At 38.4% G+C, this 22,292-nt stretch overlaps 1 long non-coding RNA gene across 1 annotated transcript; it reads right to left on the bottom strand.

Moving 5' to 3' along the window:
- Positions 1–14,250: 14,250 nt before the first annotated feature.
- LOC129144783 (uncharacterized) lies at positions 14,251–20,751 on the bottom strand. Its single transcript, XR_008549379.1, has 3 exons — positions 20,731–20,751; positions 16,597–16,644; positions 14,251–14,446 (listed from the first exon to the last, which is right to left on the bottom strand). It is a non-coding gene; the product is annotated as an uncharacterized LOC129144783 (long non-coding RNA).
- Between the last annotated feature and the right edge of the window lie 1,541 nt (positions 20,752–22,292).

The following is a 22,292-nucleotide window of genomic DNA, read 5'->3' on the forward strand; positions in this document are numbered from 1 at the left end:
AACCGTGTGGAGGTTCCTCAACTAGCTAACAATAGATCTACCAAATGACCCAGCGATTCTGCTCCTAGGAATCTACCCAAAGGACACAAAAACATTAATGCAAAAGGAAATCTGCACTCCTGTTTAGTGCAGCACTATTCATAAAAGCTAAGATATGGAAAGAACCTAAATGCCCCCAAATAGATGACTGGATCAGGAAGATGTGTTATATATACACAGTGAAATACTACTCAGCAATCAAAAAAATAAACTCATGCCATTTGCAGCAACATGGATGGAACTAGAAAGCATTATGCTCAGTGAAATGTCAGAAGGAAAAAGAAAAATAGTAGATGGCTTCACTCATAGGAGGAATATAGGGAAATCGAACAAAGGGTCAAAAAAAAAAAAAAGACAAAACTTGTAGGCAAACTGTAGATCTAAGACACATAGCAGGGGCGGGGGAGAGTTCAAAACAGGGGAGGGAAGGGCACAAGGGACTACGGTGACAGTTCCCAGGTGATGTGGTGGAGGGAGTTTTATGAGGATTATACCTGAGGGGAATAATCAAATAGTACAAAAATGAACAAAAATGTAAGAAAAAATAAATAAAAGTATTTTTTGCCAAAGTAAAGCAATCTTTCTCCATTGAACTGAATAATTTTAACTTCAGCATATTGTGAATACTTTCTTGTCACTTTTGCTGCACTAAAAAAGTGTGGAAGTTACCACAGTCACAAAATCCATTGCCAAGTTTAACTCTGTTCTTAGAGATGTTCCAGTACAATGGAAAGAAAGAGAGATTTGTTACTAAGAAAGTGAAAGACAAGAGTTCTAACATTTTTTTTTTGTTATTATTAAATGAAATGAGGGAAATGAAACCAAGTAATTGACCCAAAGCAAAGTCATAGAGCCAGTGAACCACAGTAGAATTGAGTCTTAAACCTACCATATGGCCTCCTAAAGAAGTGATTTTAAAGAATGAGACAGGTACTTAATAGGGCATTATGAGAACAGAGAAGACAATATCAGATTTTATCATAAGAAAATATCAAAATGAATAATCCCAAAATGAAAGACTAACACAAAACCAATAAAATATGAAGGTTATATGCATTAAATCTTTCATGATTAGGGGCCTCCCAGGTGGTGCAAGGGTTAAGCACAGCACTGTGAAGCTATCTGCAGCCACTGCAGCACAAGTTTGATCCCCAGTCGGCCAGGGAGCTACCCACATGGCACAGCAGACCTCTCCTAATTCTTCTACTGCTCCTCTCAGCAGTGTATTCCAGTCAGTCTGCCTGTTCTGCTCCTCACTCTGTCTCTGGTGAATCCTCTCACCCGCTCCCCACACCTCTGGCCTGTACCCCAATTCTTGTATGCATAAATAAATCAATCTTAAAAAAAACTTTCACGATTAGTTCAGATCGAGTATACATGCATGCACACCCAGACACACACCAATCCTTGGACTCCTGTACTGTTGTACATTTTTTCCTTTTAATTGTATGGTGAGATACATATAAGATTATTACTTGCTATTTTTATTTTTTAGAGATAATTTAACTTAAAGGAAGAAACAATAATCTTCAATACAATAATATATATAGTTCTAAATAAACAGAACCAGATTAGTATTGATCACATAGAATGGCAAAAATATGATCTACCAGTTAACCTTAATTTCAGTTGGAATAACTATAGATTTTAATGTAAGATAAATGACTTATCACCATCATCATCACTAATATTTATCAAGTATGTTGTATACCAAGAACTGTATACTATCTTGCCTCATCATCATAATCACTCAATGAAGACATTAAGTGCAACCCCTTATCAAGGCTTAAGGGTTAGAGAGTCATGCTTCTTGCCCTATTACACCCGATCTCAGAGCATCTTTAATACACCTTTTCACTCATGTTGGCAGGTTCCATATCAGTTCCGGAACTCAGCATTACTCTGCTTCACTACTTCAAAACTTTCTCTGAATCCTTGGGAAGCTGCTCACCCATAGAGTAATCTGGAAGAAGTTAGGTGCACCTAGGGAGCCTAAGGGCCAGTCTCAATAAGAGCCAGCATCAGTAGGTAAATACACCTTTACTGCCATCTTGTGATGAAACAGTCCCTGCAGATCCCCCTCTGAAGATCTCCAGCACAACTGTCAATTGCCTATGGCAGCAACCAAATCATTGTTATAGCCTATATTAACTTTACTAATAGACACTTCCATATAATGTAATATGGCATTGCGAATACTGTGTACTCTACTATGTACACATTCCAAGTCTCATTTTTCCTACTTCTGCTTTCTGGAGTCACCTCTGAAGTAAATGATCTTCACTTCAGCTCTTATCTCAGGCTCTGCTTTCAGGAGAACCCAAAATAAGGCAGGTAGGTTAAGCAACTTGGTGTAAGTCAAAGAGCAATTGGCAGAACTACGGTTGGAACCTGTAAGTCTGTTTCTAACCGCTGTGCCCTTAAAGACATCCCCACTATAAATTAATTTAATATAGTCATAAAATCAAGTAAAAGGAGAAAAAAGATAAGGTGACATATTTTCTCTGAACTTTTAAAAAAAATAATCAAATATGCTTTTGCCATTCTACATTAAGTGTGGTGTTTGAACAGCGTGCATGTGGCTTGTGTCCTGAGGAACTTGGGGTCTAACGCAGACCTGTTTGTGCTATGGACACTAGTGAATCAAATAATGAAGCAGCTTACTAAGAGCACTGAGTCTAGTGATATCTGTATGATATCATGCCTATATCAGGTCATAAATAAGAACCCATTCAGGCTGGATGATCTTATACAATTAAAAAGGATTTCACTATCACTGCTTTGGGTGATGTGTCTATAAAGATGTCTTTGAGATGCATGTCATGTAGTGTTTTGCCTATACTTCCTTCTATATATTTTATGGTTTCAGGTCTTATGTCTAGTTCTTTAATCCATTTTGAGTTGGTTTTTGTGCATGGTGTGAGGTAGTAGTCAAGCTTCATTCTTTTGCATGTAGCGACTCAGTTTTCCCAGCACCATTTATTGAACAAACTTTCTTTGCTCCAGTGCATATTCTTTGCTCCTTTGTCAAAGATTAGTTGACCATAGATCTGTGGTTGAACCAGAGACATTCTTTGTGGTGGGGGCGGGGGGAGGAGGGATTGGGATCAAAATCGGGGTTGCAATTGTATGGGGAATATAAAAATAAAAAAATTTAAAAAAAAGTTAAAAACAATAAGGATTTCATGTTTAGCGGCAAATTTGTGGCAGTTTTAGCAGGCTTGTGTTCTGGTTCTGACTCTATGACTAAATACAACATGTGATTTGGGACATACTATTGAATCCATACGAGCCTACTTCCTTATTATTGTCAGATGATGCTAATACGTCTTACTCTATCTACTGCACAAGGCTGCTGGGAATCCCAAGTGAGGTACTGTACCTTACAGCAGAATCACACAGATCACTGGGAAAATTGAAATTTCTCAGTTACCACCACTTTGATGTTTCATCATCATCAATTTGTATGATTCTTTCTGCATGCTGCATGACAGGCACCATGGACAAACTTTTCAAATGATTTGTTAAATGTGTAGCATATGACATAATTTACAGTAGAGTGGAATTACATACAGAACATATTTTGAGCCTCTTTAAGAAATGGCATTTTACTAATAGACACTTCCATATAATGTAATATGGCATTGCGAATACTGTTATGACAATATCCCAATGTACTCTAAACTTTTTCTAGGATGGATTCTGGGGCAATACCACTTCATCAGAGTTAGCTACTTGGTTAACACTATGAATTAACAGTGCTAATTTTGCCTATAACTAAGAATGGGGTGAAGCAAACCTAAAGAAATTTAATGGGATAAATGTCAAATCATACTCCTAGGAATAAGGAATTTAAGCATATGAACATTAGTTACCCTCTCATTGTTTTGGAGAGCCCAGTAAATAGCAGTGAAAGCTGAACTGAGAATGACAGTCACATTGGGGACAGAACTATCACTTTATTACTGATAGAGCTGATTATGAAGAAACTGGCTTAAATCTGCAGGAAAGTGGAACTCCAGTACAGAACCCCCTGGACTATAGCAGTCCCCTTTTGGGGTAAAGACCCTTTACATATCTTATAGCATGGTGGCCTCCCTGGTAGCGCAGGGATTAAAGACAGTGCTGTCAAGCTGTCGCCAGCCACTGCAGCACAAGTTCAGTCCCTGGCCGGCCAGGGAGCTGACCACATGGTGCAGCAGACTTCTCCTGTCTTGCCCACTGCTCCCCTCAGCACTGTATTCTGCCTGTTCTGCTCCTCACTCTCTCTAGTGAATCCTCTCACCCCCATGTGCCTCTGGCTTGCACCCCAGTATACAGAAATACATAAATCTTTAAAAAACAAACAAAAAAACAAATCTTACAGTATGGAAAGAACATGTATTCTGTGGGCAAACTTGCTCCAAAGAGCAAAGAGAGGGACACGCTGAGCTAAGGATGTCCGTTTTCATGGACTCACTCATCAGATTAAGTCATTTCTTCTCTGGGAAGCTGAGTGAGAGGAGTGGAGAGAGTCCAGACTGATCCAGCACTGGGGTTCCGACCACACAGAAGGGAGCATCTGGAGTGGGAAAAGTTTTCCCCTCTGTAAAACACTGAAGTCCAGAAAAAACATGGTTCCTTTGCAGGCTGACACAGAAAATTGACAGTAGTCTCAGGGCTAAAACCCAGAGCTGTTTAGTAATTTGTGCATATTTAAAAAAATTAGCAACAATGAAGCAAAAACAGAATGAGAAAGACCTCCTAATTTGCTCTTTTTTTTTTTTTAATAGAGGCATGTTTTATTTATTTATTTATTTATTTGTTTGTTTGTTTTTTTTGTTTATACATGCACTGGGTACAGTCAGAAGCGCGGGAGGGTGAGAGAACTCACCAGAGCCAGAGCGGGGAGCAGAGCAGGCAGAAGGACCGAAGTACACTGCATTAGGGGAGCAGCGGGCGGCAGGAGAGGTCTGCGTGCCCTAATTTGCTCTTGAAAGACTTGAAGGTTGGAGTGTTTAGTAGACTACAAACTTATATGAATCAGCTGGTGATGTGTCTGTAATATACAGGATCACAGAAAATGACATATTTATTCTCCAAAACTTTCTGGAGGATTGTACTCAACTTTATGGTCTACTTTTTGTTAGGAAGATAGACAATATAGAAAGAACAGAAGGGTATTATCGGGCGAATAAGAAGCTGAAAGAGACTTGGAGTTTGAAAAGCCCTTACCGAGAAGACTTATTTTGGCTGAGCTCCCAAGACGAGGGAAAGTCATATGGAAGCAGTTTTAAGTCATTAGAAGGAAGAACTTTCTAACACACCCCCATCAAGCAATGAGTGGCATGTAGATTTGATTGTGTCACCCTCTTTAAAAATCACTGGATGGTTAAAAAAAAAATCACTGGATGGTTTCCCAGTGCTCTTAGGATAAAGTCCAAGTTCCTTAGCAAAGTTCACAAGGCCCCCTGTGGACAGTCCATCCAGCCCCAGCTTGTACCTGCTACCCCCACCCCCAGCCACTCTTGACCTTTCAGCCCGTGGGGCACACAGTTTCCTTCCCACTTCCCAGTCTTCAATGTGCAGAACCTTCTTTTCTGCACCAAAACAACTTTTGTTCATCCTTTAGATCTCAGCTTTTCCATTTTCATGGAATCCTTCCTCTCTCCTGGGAGAGGTCATTTTGCTCTCTGTGCTCTTTTTATTAGCACTTGTTAGAGTGGTGACTTGACTTTTCTTGAATTGTGAATTCAATGAGGACAGGAAACTTTTACTCATAATATTCCACAGTCTAGCACAGTGCCCAGAATGGATCTACTCAACATAGATCTACTGATCATATGAGCCTATTTTCTTGTGAGGAAGCAGCTTGAAGGTATGTTCATCCTCAATTCATGTCCTCTGTTCAGGTTGTCATAGCAACTAGAACCTGACTCTTTTTTTTATTATTAATTTTTCTTATTTTTTACATCATTTTTTGTTCGTTTTTAAACAATATTTGCTTCCTCCCATCCCGTCAGGTGTAGTCCCCACAGAGTCCTTCACCAATGCACCTGTGCACCATCACCTCAGTCCCCTGTGCTCCTCCTTCCCCCACTATGATCCCTCTCCTGCCTCCTCCCCTGCAGGATGTCTCTGATTTATAATTGTCTGTTTTTGCTTTGTTGTGTTTTGTACTGTTATTATTTTTTTACACTGATGTTTTATTTGTAGAACCTGACTCTTGTCCACTTCTTGTGCATATGCAAGAGATGTGCAAGGAAGAAGGGAAGGAAGAAAAGAGGAAAGAGGAAGAGATTCCCTGTAACTGGAAAGATTCGAGCAGATGTGAGGGGCCATCTTTCAGAAAAAATATTGGGGCCTCCCTCATGGCGCATGGGGTTAAGAACAGCACTGTGAAACTATCTGCAGACATTGCAACACCAATTCCATCCCCAGCCTGCCAGGGAGCTACCCACATGGCACAGCAGACCTCTCCTGTCGTGCCCACTGCTCCCCTCAGTAGATCTGCCTGTTCTGTTTCCCACTCTGTCTCTGATAGATTCTCTCACTTGCTGCAACTCTGGCCTGTACCCCAGTTTTTGTATGCATAAATAAATAAATCTTTTTAAAAAAAGAAAGAAAAAAGATTGAAAATATTCCTACATGTGGTGAGAAGACTGAACCAGTGAAAGCAACTCATCAAATATTTGCTAAGCACATACTGTGTTCCATCCAGGTACTAAGTGCAGGGGACATAGTACTCAATCTGTCCCTGCACTGACGCAAAAGGGTAGCTTGCCATTCAAGAGCTGGTGATTATGTGGAACAAACCTATTTAGTACTGTAAGACAGAAAGAGCAAGTAGAAATGAAAATGTTTGGCATTCTGGGCCAGGTTTCCATCCCAACTACAGTCATACCTAATTTCATTAAATACATATTACTGATTTTGAATATTGGAATTACTCACTTTTGGTGAGCCATAGCTATAATTAACAGAGAATGGGAGAGGGAGAATTAAGTTAGTATCCTGTGGAAAGCAGCTGCAAGAACTAAAGTAAGGAATCATTCCAATGATTCAGACTAACAGTTCTTAGTAACCACTAAGTACACGATTAAACAAAGCCCAAGTGAGTTTGTTTCCACTGGGTCCTTACAAAGAGTTTGAACACATAAGGACAGAATGAGAAAAGTTCTAATTTCCCTTTTCCAAGATGTCACCAGCAGTAAAGGCCTCTCTGTAGAATTCATTGCTTTCAAAAGTTTAACTTAAACAGTGTACTTCTGATAAAAGAATGAAGTCAGATTGCAGCTCCTTCTGTCAGGAGAGGGAGTCACAACGGATCATAAGAGAACAGAAAGAAGGATCGTGAAGGTCTAAGCCAGAGTTGATTCTGGGATTAAAGAGAATAAATAGAAAACCTTTGCCAATTTGTCTGTGTGCAATTTATTTTATTCTGGTCTATTCAGAGTTGCTTGGGAGATTAACTTATCGTTATTAAATACATATCTGCTCTCACTACCTTGGAGCATGCTGCCCAGGGATGGTCATGTGAGGAAGGCATGTCGGGCCTCAATTCATGTCCTCTGTCCAGGTTGTCTTAACAACTAGAACATGACTCTTGTCCACTTCTTGTGCATGTGTAAGAGATGTGTGCTGGGAAGAGTTTTTGTTGTATTTTAAGGAATAAATAGCAAATCAGACTAGTCCACAAAGTTGAGACGATGAAGAAAGACTGAAGATACAGTTGGGGGAGAAGATAACTAATGCAGCAAGATTGGAAGAGGAAGGGGTGCAATAAATGCCCATTATCCAAAAAAGTTATTTTTTTAATTTAAATTTTATTTTTATATTCCCCATACAATTGCAACCCCCTTATTTTGACCCCAGCCCCCACTTTCCCCGCCCCACCCCCCATAGAGTGTCTCTGGTTCATAGTTGTTTGTTGATTTTGATATTCACTTTCTTATAGTTATTCTTTTTCCTGGTCCCTTATTTAAGTTTTCTAGATTCCTGCTATGAGTGAGATCATCCGGTATTTTTCTTTTCCTTTCTGGCTTATTTTGCTGAGAATGATCCCTTCCAGCGCCATCCATGTTGCTGCAAATTGCATGTGCTTATCTTCCAAAAAAGTAACTTTAAGATGAGTTCTAGAGGTTGCTACTTTTGTAGCTCAGAGTTCTCCAACTTAGAAATTAGTCAACTCTACAACTCCTCTGTTATTTTTACTTGTTTCTTGAGCTACTGTCGATATGATAATATAAGTCAAGAAATTTTTTGCTGCTCAGCTCTCAGAAGACAGTTATTCATAATACAAATTTAAATATTACAGCTTTATCAGCTTGAAAATATTTGTGTTCCAATTAAGGCCGAGTTAATTAGTGTATCTAAGAATGCAGTTTTATGAAAACTTATGTAACATACTATTCAGTTATAGCCAATGGGTAAGTACCTGGACACAATTTATTTCAAAGTTCAATACTAAAAATATGTGGGTAAGTGATTGTCAGATTAATGGTGATGGTACAGGAAGTCAAATTCTATAACCATCAGAAACTTAAGATTCAGTATTTCATTCTACTATTTGTCAAAGCAATTAAATGACCTAATTCTGTGAAAATGTGACATTTAGATGGACAAATTCCTACAACTCTACAATCACCCAAAGCTAGATAAAGAAGAAATAGAACACCTAAACAGACCAATTACAATTAGCAAAATTGAAATGGTAATCAAAAACCTCCCCAAAAACAAAAGCCCAGGACCTGATGGATTTACAAATGAATTCTACCAAACATTCAGAGACGAATTAGTGCCTATCCTTCACAAACTCTTCCAAAAAATTGAGAAGGAAGGGACAATACCAAACACGTCTTATGAAGCCAACATTACACTAATACCAAAACCGAACAAGGACAACACAAAAAAGGAAAACTACAGGCCATTCTCCCTAATGAACACTGATGCAAAAATCCTCAATAAAATTTTAGCTATCAGAATCCAACAATGTATCCATAAGATAATTCACCACGACCAAGTAGGATTCATTCCAGGGACACAAGGATGGTTTAACATCTGAAAATCAATCAACGTTATCCAACACATCAACAAAAAGAAATATAAAAACCATATGATAATATCAATAGATGCTGAGAAAGCTTTCGACAAAGTGCAACACCCATTCACGATAAAAGCCCTTGAAATTCTTGGGATACAAGGAACATACCTCAACATCATAAAGGCCATCTATGACAAGCCAACAGCCAGTATCATTCTCAATGGTGAAAAGCTGAAAGCAATTCCATTAAGATCTGGAACAAGACAAGGATGTCCACTCTCACCACTGCTTTTCAATATAATACTGGAAGTCCTAGCCAGGGCAATAAGACAAGAGAAAGACATCCAAGGAATCCAAATAGGAAAAGAAGAAGTCAAACTATCACTATTTGCAGACGATATGATATTATACATAGAGAACCCCAAAAACTCCACAGAAAAGCTAATTCAACTCATCAATCAGTTCAGTAAAGTGGCAGGATACAAAATCAACACGCAAAAGTCAGTAGCCTTCCTATACACAAACAATAAATCTGAAGAAGAAGAAATCAAAAAAACCATCCCTTTTGTTATTGAAACAAAAAAAATCAAATATTTGGGAATAAATCTAACAAAAGAGGTAAAGGACCTATACAAAGAAAACTATAAAACACTGTTAAAAGAAATAGAAGAAGACACAAAGAAATGGAGAGACATCCCCTGCTCATGGATTGGAAGAATAAACATTATTAAAATGGCCATCCTTCCAAAAGCAATATACAGATTCAATGCTATTCCAATCAAAATTTCAATGTCATTCTTCAAAGAAATAGAACAATTATTGATGAAATTCATATGGAATCACAAAAAACCCCGAATAGCCAAAGCTCTCCTGAAAAAAAAAGAAGGGAATGGAGGCATCACACTCCCAGACTTCAAACTCTACTACAAAGCCATAATCATCAAAACTGCATGGTATTGGAACAAGAACAGACATACAGACCAATGGAATCGAATAGAAAATCCAGAAATAAACCCACAGATTTATGGTCAACTAATCTTTGACAAAGGAGCAAAGACTATGCATTGGAGCAAAGAAAGTTTGTTCAATAAATGGTGCTGGGAAAACTGGGTCGCTACATGCAAAAGAATGAAGCTTGACCACTACCTCACACCATACACAAAAATCAACTCAAATGGATTCAAGAACTAGACATAAGACCTGAAACCATAAAATACATAGAAGGAAATATAGGCGAAACACTACGGGATTTGCACATCAAAGACATCTTTACAGACACATCACCCAAAGCAGTGATAGTGAAGACAAAGATAAACAGCTGGGACTACATCAAATTAAAGAGCTTCTGCACAGCAAAAGAGACAATAACAAAAACAAAGAGAAACCCCACCAACTGGGAGAACATTTTTGCACCCAACACTAATGATAAAGGACTGATCACAAAAATCTGCAAAGAGCTGATGAGACTCAGCAACAACAAAGAAAATAATCCAGTCAAAAAATGGGCAGAAGAGCTAAAAAGAAACTTCTCTGAAGAGGAAATGCAAATGGCCAACAGACATATGAAAAAATGTTCAACATCACTTGCAATCAGGGAAATGCAAATCAAAACTACCATGAGATACCATCTCACACCAGTGAGAATGGCACATATTAAAAAAACTAGCAACAACAAATGTTGGCAAGGATGTGGAGAAAAAGGAACTCTTCTGCACTGTTGGTGGGAGTGCAAACTGGTCCAACCACTATGGAGAGCTGTGTGGAGATTTCTGGACCTACTAAACATAGAGCTTCCATATGATCCAGCAATTCCACTCCTAGGTATTTACCCAAAGGACACAGAAACATCAATTCCAAAGAACCCCTGCACCCCTATGTTTATAGCAGCACTGTTTACAATAGCTAAGCTTTGGAAACAACCCAAATGCCCAAAAGTAGATGACTGGATCAAGAAGATGTGGTACATATATACCATGGAATATTACTCAGCATTCAAAAAAGATAAACACATGCAATTTGCAGCAACATGGATGGCGCTGGAAGGGATCATGCTCAGCGAAATAAGCCAAAAAGAAAAAGAAAAATACCGGATGGTCTCACTCATAGCAGGAATCTAGAAAACTTAAATAAGGGACCAGGAAAATGAATATAAGAAATGAAAATCAAAATCAACAAAAACTATGAACCAGAGACACTTTTTGGGGGGGGGGGGCGGGAGGGGAAGGATTGGGGTCAGAATGGGGCGTTTGCAATTGTATGGGGGAATATAAAAATAAAATTTAAGATTAAAAAAAAAAAAGAACATAAAATGTAAATACTAGTTTAATTAAATTGAATTATAATTCTGACAAAAAAAAAAGAAAATCCAGAAATAAACCCACAGATTTATGGTCAACTAATCTTTGACAAAGGAGCAAAGACTATGCATTGGAGCAAAGAAAGTTTGTTCAATAAATGGTGCTGGGAAAACTGGGTCGCTACATGCAAAAGAATGAAGCTTGACCACTACCTCACACCATACACAAAAATCAACTCAAAATGGATTCAAGAACTAGACATAAGACCTGAAACCATAAAATATATAGAAGGAAATATAGGCGAAACACTACGTGATTTGCACATCAAAGACATCTTTACAGACACATCACCCAAAGCAGTGATAGTGAAGGCAAAGATAAACAGTTGGGACTACATCAAATTAAAGAGCTTTTGCACAGCAAAGAGACATAACAAAAACAAAGAGAAACCCCACCAACTGGGAGAACATTTTTGCACCCAACACTAATGATAAAGGACTGATCACAAAAATCTGCAAAGAGCTGATGAGACTCAACAACAACAAAGAAAATAATCCAGTTAAAAAATGGGCAGAAGAGCTAAAAAGAAACTTCTCTGAAGAGGAAATGCAAATGGCCAACAGACATATGAAAAAATGTTCAACATCACTTGTCATCAGGGAAATGCAAATCAAAACTACCATGAGATACCATCTTACACCAGTGAGAATGGCACATATTAAAAAAACTAGCAACAACAAATGTTGGCGAGGGTGTGGAGAAAAAGGAACTCTCCTGCTCTGTTGGTGGGAGTGCAAACTGGTCCAACCACTATGGAGAGCTGCGTGGAGATTTCTGGACCTACTAAACATAGAGTTTCCATATGATCCAGCAATTCCACTCCTAGGTATTTACCCAAAGGACACAGAAACATCAATTCCAAAGAACCCCTGCACCCCTATGTTTATAGCAGCACTGTTTACAATAGCTAAGCTTTGGAAACAACCCAAATGCCCAAAAGTAGATGACTGGATCAAGAAGATGTGGTACATATATACCATGGAATATTACTCAGCATTCAAAAAGATAAACACATGCAATTTGCAGCAACATGGATGGCGCTGGAAGGGATCATGCTCAGCGAAATAAGCCAAAAAGAAAAAGAAAAATACCGGATGGTCTCACTCATAGCAGAATCTAGAAAACTTAAATAAGGGACCAGGAAAATGAATAACTATAAGAAAGTGAAAATCAAAATCAACAAAAAACTATGAACCAGAGACACTTTTAGGGGGGCGGGGGCGGGAGAGGAGGGATTGGGGTCAGAATCGGGGGGCTGCAATTGTATGGGGAATATAACAATAAAATTTATTAAAAAAAAAAAAAAGAAAATGTGACATTTACTAAGCATTTGAGAGTGGTTCATTTGGTATGTGTCTCTTTATAGTTTTTTTTTAACTTTTTATTATGGAATACTTCAAACATAAAGAAAAAAGATAATATAATGAAGCTTCATACCTATCACCTAGTTTCAACAATCTTGTTTTATCTCACCTCCAACCATTCCCACTGTAAATTATTTTGAAGCAAAGCTCATTTTATTTCACCAACATCTGCTTATTACAACTTTAACTATTATTACCATTGCTTATCTCCTGGGACTGAGTTATCCACCAGCCATGAAAGACACACAATAAGAACACCAACAAGTTTCTCAATAAATATTTGTTGAAAGAATGAATTAAAGGCTAATATTTATTACGTATTTATTGTGTGCCCCTGGGCTGAGTGGCTTGCATGAACATTTCTAATTTAATTCTTTTTTTTTTTTTTAAAGATTTATTTATTTATATAAGAACCAGGGTATAGGCCAGATGTGCAGGAGGGTGAGAGGATTCACCAGAGACAGAGTAGGAAACAGAACAGGCAGACTGAAATACACTGCTGAGGGAGCAGTGGGTGAGACAGGAGAGGTCTGCCACGCCATGTGGGTATCTCCCCGGCTGGCCGGGATTGAACCTGCACTACAGAGGCTGCGGACAGCTTCAAAGCACTGTGATCAACCACCTGCACCATCAGGGAGGCCCTGTCATTTAATTCTTATAACAGTCCTAAACCATAAATATTACACTCTTCATGTTTCAAATGAGAAAACAAATGTAAGGAGATTAAGGGAATTTTTTTCCCAAAGGTAAATCCAAATTAAATGAAAATAAAATCAACTTAAATCATATTGTGAACACAGAATAAAAGCAAAACACAAATAACGCTTTGATTTAGATACAGAATTTTGATCTGTAAGAATTAAAGCATGTTGCAAAACACTGAAACAGTGATTCTGGGTAAAGAAATATGGAAATTCATTATGCTATAAATTATTCATTATGCTTTAAATTATTTTCAAAGAAAATATTAAAAATTTGGGCCTCCCTGGTGACGCAGGTGGTTGGGTGATGCACTGTGAAGCTGTCTGCAGCCTCTGCAGTGCAGGTTCAGTCCCGGCCAGCCGGTGAGAATCCCACACAGTGCAGCAGAGCTCTCCTGTTTTGCCCGCTGCTCCCCTCAGCAGTATATTCCATCAGTCTGCCTGTTCTGTTCCCCGCTCTGTCTCTGGTGAATTCTCTCACCCTCTCACATGTCTGACCTGTATCCCGGTTCTTGCATGTATGAATAAAAAATCCTAAAAAAAAAAAAGAAAAAAACAGTATCTCTAACCAGGCATGAGGAGGCTACCAAGGGGGTGTGGCAAGTTGAGATGTGGCATCATTTACTTAAGCAACACTAAATAAATCCATGCCCTGAGCTCACAAAGGCTTATCTACGTGTATACTGAAATAACTTTCCAATTGTGTTTTTCAATCTCTTTTAAGAGTCTTCAATAAAAGTGAAAGTGAGCTGAGCCAGAGGGTCCGTTTCCTTTCCTCCGCAGTACGGCCAACAGTTGGGCCTTGTACTCATCCCACACTTGTTGCTTGACCAGGTGCTCCCTGATGGCCTCTTCTGTGGGGTAGGCTCCCACCAGCTCTAATGCAGCCCTTCTATATCCAGTGCTGGCTTCTGCTAGAAACAAAGTTTTGGGAATAAAAATGCATTCTGCTCCTTCACTAATCTAGAACAGAGAATAAACACAGGGATGTTTAGTTGTTTAATGCACGAGGAAGAGTACTTCAGGGCCAAAAGTAGAGTTGAAAGAGTTAATGTACCTCCCAACACCCTCCCAAGAGCCTAATTCTCAACATGGTGAACTGCATGTATGAGGAGCTGTTTACAGGAAACTGTGAGCCAGGATGAAAACTGTGAGTCATATGGGTCCATCTAGTCCTATGAGCCCTCCTTGGCAAGGCTTTAAGGATTCTGCATTAGGACTATAAAAGGATTAATTTGTTAAGAAAATATGATCCCGAGGGAGCTCCCTGGTGGCATAGGAGGTTGAGCACAGTGCTGTGAAGCTGTCCACAGCCCCTGCAGCGTGGGTTCGAGCCCGCCGGCAGAGAGTTACCACATGGCGTGGCAGACCTCTCCTGTCTCGCCCGCTGCTCCCCTCAGCAGTGTATTTCAATCAGTCTGCCTATTCTGTTCCCTGATCTGTCTCTGGTGAATCCTCTCAGCCTCCTGCATGTCTGGCCTGTACCCTGGTTCTTGTATGCGTGAATAAATAAATCTTTAAAAAAAAAGAAAAGAAAAGAAAATGGGCCTCCCTGGTGGTGCAGGGGTTAAGACGCAAGCTATGAAGCTAACCGCAGCCACTGCAGCACTAGTTCAATTCTCAGCCAGCTGGGGAGCAACCCACATGGCGCAGCAGACCTCTCCTGACTCATCCACTGCTCCCCTCAGCAGTGTGCTTTGGTCAATCTGCCTATTCTGTTCCCCACTCTGTCTCTGGTGAATCCTCTCACCCCCCCACACACCTCTGGCCTGTACCCCAGCTCTTGTATGCATAAATAAATAAATCTTTAAAAAAAAAGAAAATAAAATATGAACCCCAAATGGGAAAAGCCATATACAATTTATAAAATAAGTATTTATTTATAAGTATTATAAATAAGTAATTTTTAGGTAGCATGGAGTGTGGGTCAAATGTTAACTGTTAAACCTCATCAGTAGGACATCTAGTTCTGTGTCTCTGTTCTGATCCTATTCTGGATCTTTCTCTCTTATTGGGTCATGTTCTATGCCTCTGACCTCTGTTGTACACTTCTGTGTTCTAGAGGGGTCCCTATGTGCCAGGGATAGAGCTATGAACACAAGACGCATCATTTTCTCATATTAGACTCCATTCTCTATTCAATTATTCAAAATTTGTCTTCCTTCAAGGTTCAACAGATAATCTTTTTGGTTTTACAATGAGCCTTCTTTTTAAAATTGTTATTGCTCCATACAAATATATCAGACATTGGGCACCCTAAAATACATTCTGTAGCAGGGTGGGAGTGAATTGGAATCCTCTAAGATTTTAAAAGAGAAAGAGATGCTTCCACCATTTTTGCCTACTCTTGAGGGCAGAAACTGATCTCATATTAAACAGCTTGCAGGCTAACTCTGTACAGATTCTAGAAGGAAGTTTCTGGTTACATAAGTTCCAAAACTTCTTTGAATACACTTTCAAAAGTTTGAAAACTTTTGTGAAAAAATGAGAAAAAAAGCCCTAGTCTTTTTAAGGTTTCAATTAAAATAGGATAAATCCATAATATGAGACACAAAAAATGGCAAACTAAAAAAAAAGTATTTACTCTTTTTTTTTTGAAGAGTTACTTATTTATGCATAAAAGAGCTGGGGTGTAGGCCAGAGGTGCAGGAGGTGAGATGATTCACCAGAGAGAGTGGGAGCAGAACAGGCAGATCCACTGAAATACACTGCTGAGGGTAGCAGCGGGTGAGATAGGAAAGGTCTGCTGTACCCCAGCCAGCTGCCTGGCTGGGGATAGAACTCGTGCTGCAGTGGCTACAGAGAGCTTCATAGGTGGCATCTTAACCCCTTGTTCCACCAAAAAGTATTTACTCCTGAAAAAAAAAATTAGGTCAATAAAATTTCAAGTCAAATTAAATATATTTAAATTCTATTTAAATTGTTTCAATAATTCTGAAACAGAAGTTTTTTATTCCCATGAGGTCATCTCCCTCTTTGGATTTCTACATTGTGGAATGCTGCCACAAATTCTGTCTTGTCTATGCGCTCCTGTGAGTTGACCAAATGGACAAAGTCTATTATTTTTCTAAGAAAGATTGAGAGGCCACTTTGGGACGAGGATGTACTCTTACCAGGCACAAATGAAGATCACATGAGTTGTCCACTGTTTCTGCCAAGCCCTAAAATCAAGAGCACTTAGTCACTAAAAATCAGAGGTACCTCTTTATCAAATTAAGCAAGAGAAAAGAAAAGGTCAAATCAGAGACATGAATTTTTTAAAAAATTAACTCTACTGTAGCAATGGACCTACACTTGATCTCTAAGGGTCAAAATGGGAATCTAAACTGTTTACAGGACTCTGAAATCCATACAAAGCTGCAACTCTCAAAATCAGCAGGAAAGGAATGAGCCACACCACCAATTAAACTTAACGTATCCAATGCAGATAATCTATTTTTGTTAAGCTTTAAGAAATTCTTACTAACGGCAAAAATAAGTGATTATTATTTTTTTGGAACTTGAACAGAATATTTTTGTTTTGGAAGGCAGATGATCTAAACTAATTCCCATTTGCTTAGTAATCAATATGCATGAGTCTTTTACTTCACACATTAAAGTAAACAACTGAATTAAGAAGGAGGTCACCAGCCAGTTGAGGGAGTCAGCACCCAGAAGCTAGATAACATGAAGGTCTGTGAGGTAAATGTGGAGGGAAAAATAGAGAACCTCTTGGGAGGGGAGACAGACAGACAGACAGACAGACAGACAGTTTGGCTAGTCTAATATAGCTATTATTATTATTTAAAATGTTTTGGCCTTGGAGGAGATGGAGCATGGAGGCAGATGGGGTATGGGCACAGGGCATTTGGTGGAGGCAATATAAATAAATAGAACTATCAACAATCTATTAAAAAATAATATTTCAACAGACACTTCCATGATTAGTTTAATTATTTTCAAACCATTTGATGTTAGGACATTTTCCATTTCTTAGCATTGCAAACAGTGCTACAATGAGCAGCTCAATATCTATTTCAAACTGTCAAAAAAGAACTCTGAATAAATATCCTTCAACATAAGAAAAAATAAAAATAAAACATTTTGGTCTTTTTCAACATTTATAGTTATTGTAAAAGTATTTTGCTGATCAACTTTAGGTTCTGCCTAAAGAAAAATTTTATAATAATTTTTTCCTCATAAGGTACCATAATTTTCTGGGATATACAGCTAAATTGTTCAATGATAAAAATTATACTAACTGTGCTACTGATGGACCTTATTTTTATTTATATATATCATTCCAGCTTTTTCCATGTTCCTATTTTTTTATCTCTTCATTGGAAATACTGCTACACTTCAAGAGCAGGAGTTTCAGAATCAGATAGAATTCACTATCAATCCTGTTTCTGCAATTTACTACCTAAGGAACTCAGAGCCAAATCTTGAAGCCAAGCTTTTTGCTTTTTAAAATGTTTGAAATGTGGATAATATTAAGCTGCAGGATAGCTTGAGTATCAAATAGGAAAACACACACTAATGCAGTGTCTCTGTGTTTGGTACTCAATACATGAAAGATTCTTGTGTTGTGAGACAGCACAGATATCTTTAATCTAAAAACCCATACTTGTTTAGACGATGAGAGGACATGCAAATATTCATTTGAAAATGGTGCTTTCATTACATATCTGCAAACCAAAAATTAAATACAGTATATATTAGATTTCTAGTAGCAACTAACTCTGAGAAGACTGTGATTTAATCTTTAAGCGTCATTCCTCCAGAACTCATCAAGAATGGAGTCACTGTAAAATCAGAGCTTTGCTTCTGATTCTCTTCTTGGGTCCTTTCCATAAAGCCCCGCATACTGACTACATGCAAAGCCATATTCAGTCCTCTGGTGCCCACTGGCAGTTCTAGGAGTAGGCATTTCTTCTTTTGAGCTATATAATGATGATATCCCATAAAAGTTATGGAAAAGTAATTTATAAACACGCATGCCTGTTGAAAGTAATTAGCAACCAGGAAAAATTTGTTTAGAATATGTAAGAGAATGGGAAAGATGAATGAGATTGATCTTTGCCTTTAAGAAAGAACTCTCAAAGAGCAGAAAACAAGATCTGCTCTTTGCATAGATCTAATCACATTCTAAAAAATACAAGGATCTAATTTTTTTTGATGAACTGAATTTAGTAAAGAGGGAATTGACATGCTTTGCATACCTCATTATATGCCGGGCATTGGATGTATATTATCTCACTTAATCCTCATAGTAATGCTATCAAATGGATTTAATTCTCATTTTTTAAGTGAGGGAATTGGGCCTTGTACCAGTGAAGTGGCTTGGATGAGGTCATTTAAATAGGGAGTGACCCTATGTTTACTGCAGCGATATTTACAACACCTTAGATATGGAAACAACCTAAATGTCCCAAAACAGATGAATGGATCAAGAAGATGCGATATATATACACAATGGAATACTATTCAGCAATCAAAAAAGATAAACCCATACCATTCACAGCAACATAGATGGAGCTATGCTCAGTGAAATAAGTCAGATGGAAAAAGAAAAATATCAGATGCTTTCAGTTGTAGAAGGAATATAGGAAAACTGAGCAAGGGGTCAGAAAGACAAAATTAGCAGGCAAATTAGAGATCTGAGACCTACAGAAGGGGAGGGGAAGGGAGGGGGTCAAAAGCAGGGAGGGAGGAGCACAAGGGACTATGGTGATGGTTCATGGGTGAAAAGGTGGTGGGAATTTTATGGGGACTACACCTGAGAGGAGAAATCAACCACTATACAAAAATATAAGGAAAAAAATAAAGCAACAATGCTAACTAACTAAATAAATAGTGACAATCCTAACAGGCCAACACAGGCCAACACAGGCCAATGTCTCTGGGTCCATGCACTTTCATTATCACTGGGAAGGCAGTAGGGAAAATGGGAGGGAAAAAAATCATTGTGAGATATAATTTGAAGGAAGAATTTGCAAATATTTGTAACTCCTTGGATATTGATGATATTAATATGAAGATTTTATTACCAAAACTACAAGGAAACTTGACTTGTTTTAATGAAGTCATTCATAATGAGACAGGCAGGAACATCAGGAAAGAAACCCAATTAAATATGTTGAAGGAATCAGATTAGTTTTATATCCGTCTATTAAAAGATCAATAATTTGAACAAACAAATAAATACATTAGTAAATAAAATATATCCCTTTATGCAGTGTTTTTAATGTTGGCATTTTCAATTTAGAAGGCAACATTGTGGAGAGAAATAACCATTAAGTTAGAAGATCTGGATTTGATTTTTAGTCTCCAAGTTAATGTGCTTTGATCCTGAGATGTTTCTTAAATCATTTTTATCTTGCAGGAATATTAATATTTATCTTATCACCTCTGGCCATCTACTCACAGATCCACCCCTTCATTTACTTAATTGTTCATTCAACATTTATTGAGCATCTATTAAGTGTCAGTCACTAAGACAGATCAGAATTATACTAGACTCAGACCTTACCCTCAAGGAGTCCACAGTCTCAAAAGAAAGACATGAGCAATGTAGTAAAATGAAGTGAGTCTCATAGAGAAGACTTGTCCTGGTCACAGCACTCAGAAAGGAGAGGTCACCTCTACTTTGTGAGAATTTGACTAGAAGGACAGCTCGCTGACACCATGGGAGAGAGATAGGACAGACATCATGAAAAAAGGCACCACTTGAGTCTTGGTAAAGTATGAGAAATATTTCTCAGTGAATCTGGGGTGTGATTTGCGAAGGGTATTCTAAGCAGAAGGAAGCACATAAATAAACACTCAGAGGTTTGCTTTGGAATAGTCAGCAAAGTACTTGCAGTTTGATTTGACTGAAATGAAGGGTGGGAGAAAAATGCAACTAGAGAGAATGATTTGCCATGCTGAAGAGGTTTGAGTTATTATATAGGCAATAGAAAATCATCAAAATCTTTAAGTTACAGTTAAATGATCAGATTTGCATTCGAGAAAGACTAGTTATAGAGCAGAGAATCAGTATGAGAATATTACCAAAGACTTAAAGACCCATTGTAAACTACAGAGCATTACATAAGTCATAAGTTTGCTTTTATTCTTAGTTTATATATAAATCATGATTTCTATATTATAGGCCAAGTATAAGACCAAACACGAATTCAATGTAACTATGCTTATTTAAACAAATATCATGAAACAAAACATTTTAAAATCAGAAGTGAATCGGAATCACAAACTAAGAAACTTACAAAAATGTCACCTTGTTCCAGAACTCTTATTTCAACAAAAGATGTTGCTTGTGAAGACTCCTATAAAGAATAAATTAAAATACTGATGATATTTGAAATTAATAAGCATTAGTGAAAATGTAGAGAAATTGGAATTCTTGTGCAATGTTGGTGGGAATGTAAAATGGTGCAGCTGCTATGGTAAGTAAATAGTAGCTCCTCAAAAAAAAAAATTGATTTACCATGTGGTCCAGCAATTCATTTCTGGGTATATATCCAAGATATTTGAAAGTTGGATCACAGAGATATTTGTCCCTTATGTTCACAGCAGCATTATTCACAATAGGGCAAAGATAGAAGTAATTGAAATGTTTAAGTCCAGGTCCAGAGCAGGAATCTTAAAAGATCAGAGTGGACGTATTATTATATCAGGGAAAAGAATCATGCAAAGATTACTGGGTAACCCAAAGGTAAAGGAACCAACATGAAGGAGCTAAAAAGCTTTTTTTTTTTTTTTTTAATAGAGGCATGTTTATTTATTTATTTGTTTGTTTGTTTTTGTTTATACAAGCACTGGGTACAGTCAGAGGCACAGGAGGGTGAGAGAATTCACCAGAGCCAGAGCGGGGAGCAGAGCAGGCAGAAGGACCGAAGTACACTGCTGAGGGGAGCAGCAGGCGGCAGGAGAGGTCTGCGCGCCTTGTGCGACCTCCTCCGGTGGCCGGGGATCAAACCGGCGCCGCAGAGGCCGCGGGCAGCTTAGCAACCCAGCACTCAACCGCTGTGCCACTGGGGGAGGCCCTAAAAAGCTTTTATAAATAAATAAATAGCTATAATAAGTACACAAAAGAGTGATGACTGCAATAGAGTGACACAGTTTCAGAGAGCTGAGATCAGAAGGCAACTGAATTCCAAGGATAACAAGCCCCTCCAAAGAGAGGTGAGCTGAATGAGTATAGGAGAAAGTGGCAGCTGCCAAAAGGCAGGTAAAACAATAACAACAACAACAACAACACACACACAAAAATAACCAAAAAAAAAAAAAAAAAAACCAAACCCAACAGCTGACATGTTGGAGAATTCTTAAAGATCGAGTATGAGTTAGTGTGACATTTTAGAATCTCTAGGAACTCTAGACACAAAAAGAGTCTGAATTTTCTCACCAGCTAATACAATATGCATCCATGGCAGGGGACTGGAGTCAGGGTGGGAGAACTTTGAGAACCCCTTACCCCCAAAGTAATGCATCAACATAAAAATCATCTGCTTCAAAGATTCTATTTCATAAAAGCAAACTATACACTTTTAAAGAAAGAAAAGGAATACTCCCACCTCATGGTCCTAGACAAAAATGCTGCCACAGATGAGGGGTAGGAAATCCTCCAGTCACCACCACCCCCAACCCAGGAGAAGGCCCTCTTCCATTGAGAAGAGGTAGAAATAAAACCACCTGTAAAGGAAGAAATCTACTCAGGTCCAGGATCCTGCACAAACACAAAGAAGCGCAAATGGTGGAGGAGAGGTGAGAAACTTGCTCCCGCCAAAGATCCTCCAACAAAAAGGCAAAGTTCATTGCCATGAAA

The sequence above is a fragment of the Talpa occidentalis genome, unplaced genomic scaffold (assembly GCF_014898055.3).
Source record: "Talpa occidentalis isolate TD23 unplaced genomic scaffold, MPIMG_talOcc4v2.1 talOcc4.6, whole genome shotgun sequence".
Taxonomy (NCBI): domain Eukaryota; kingdom Metazoa; phylum Chordata; class Mammalia; order Eulipotyphla; family Talpidae; genus Talpa; species Talpa occidentalis.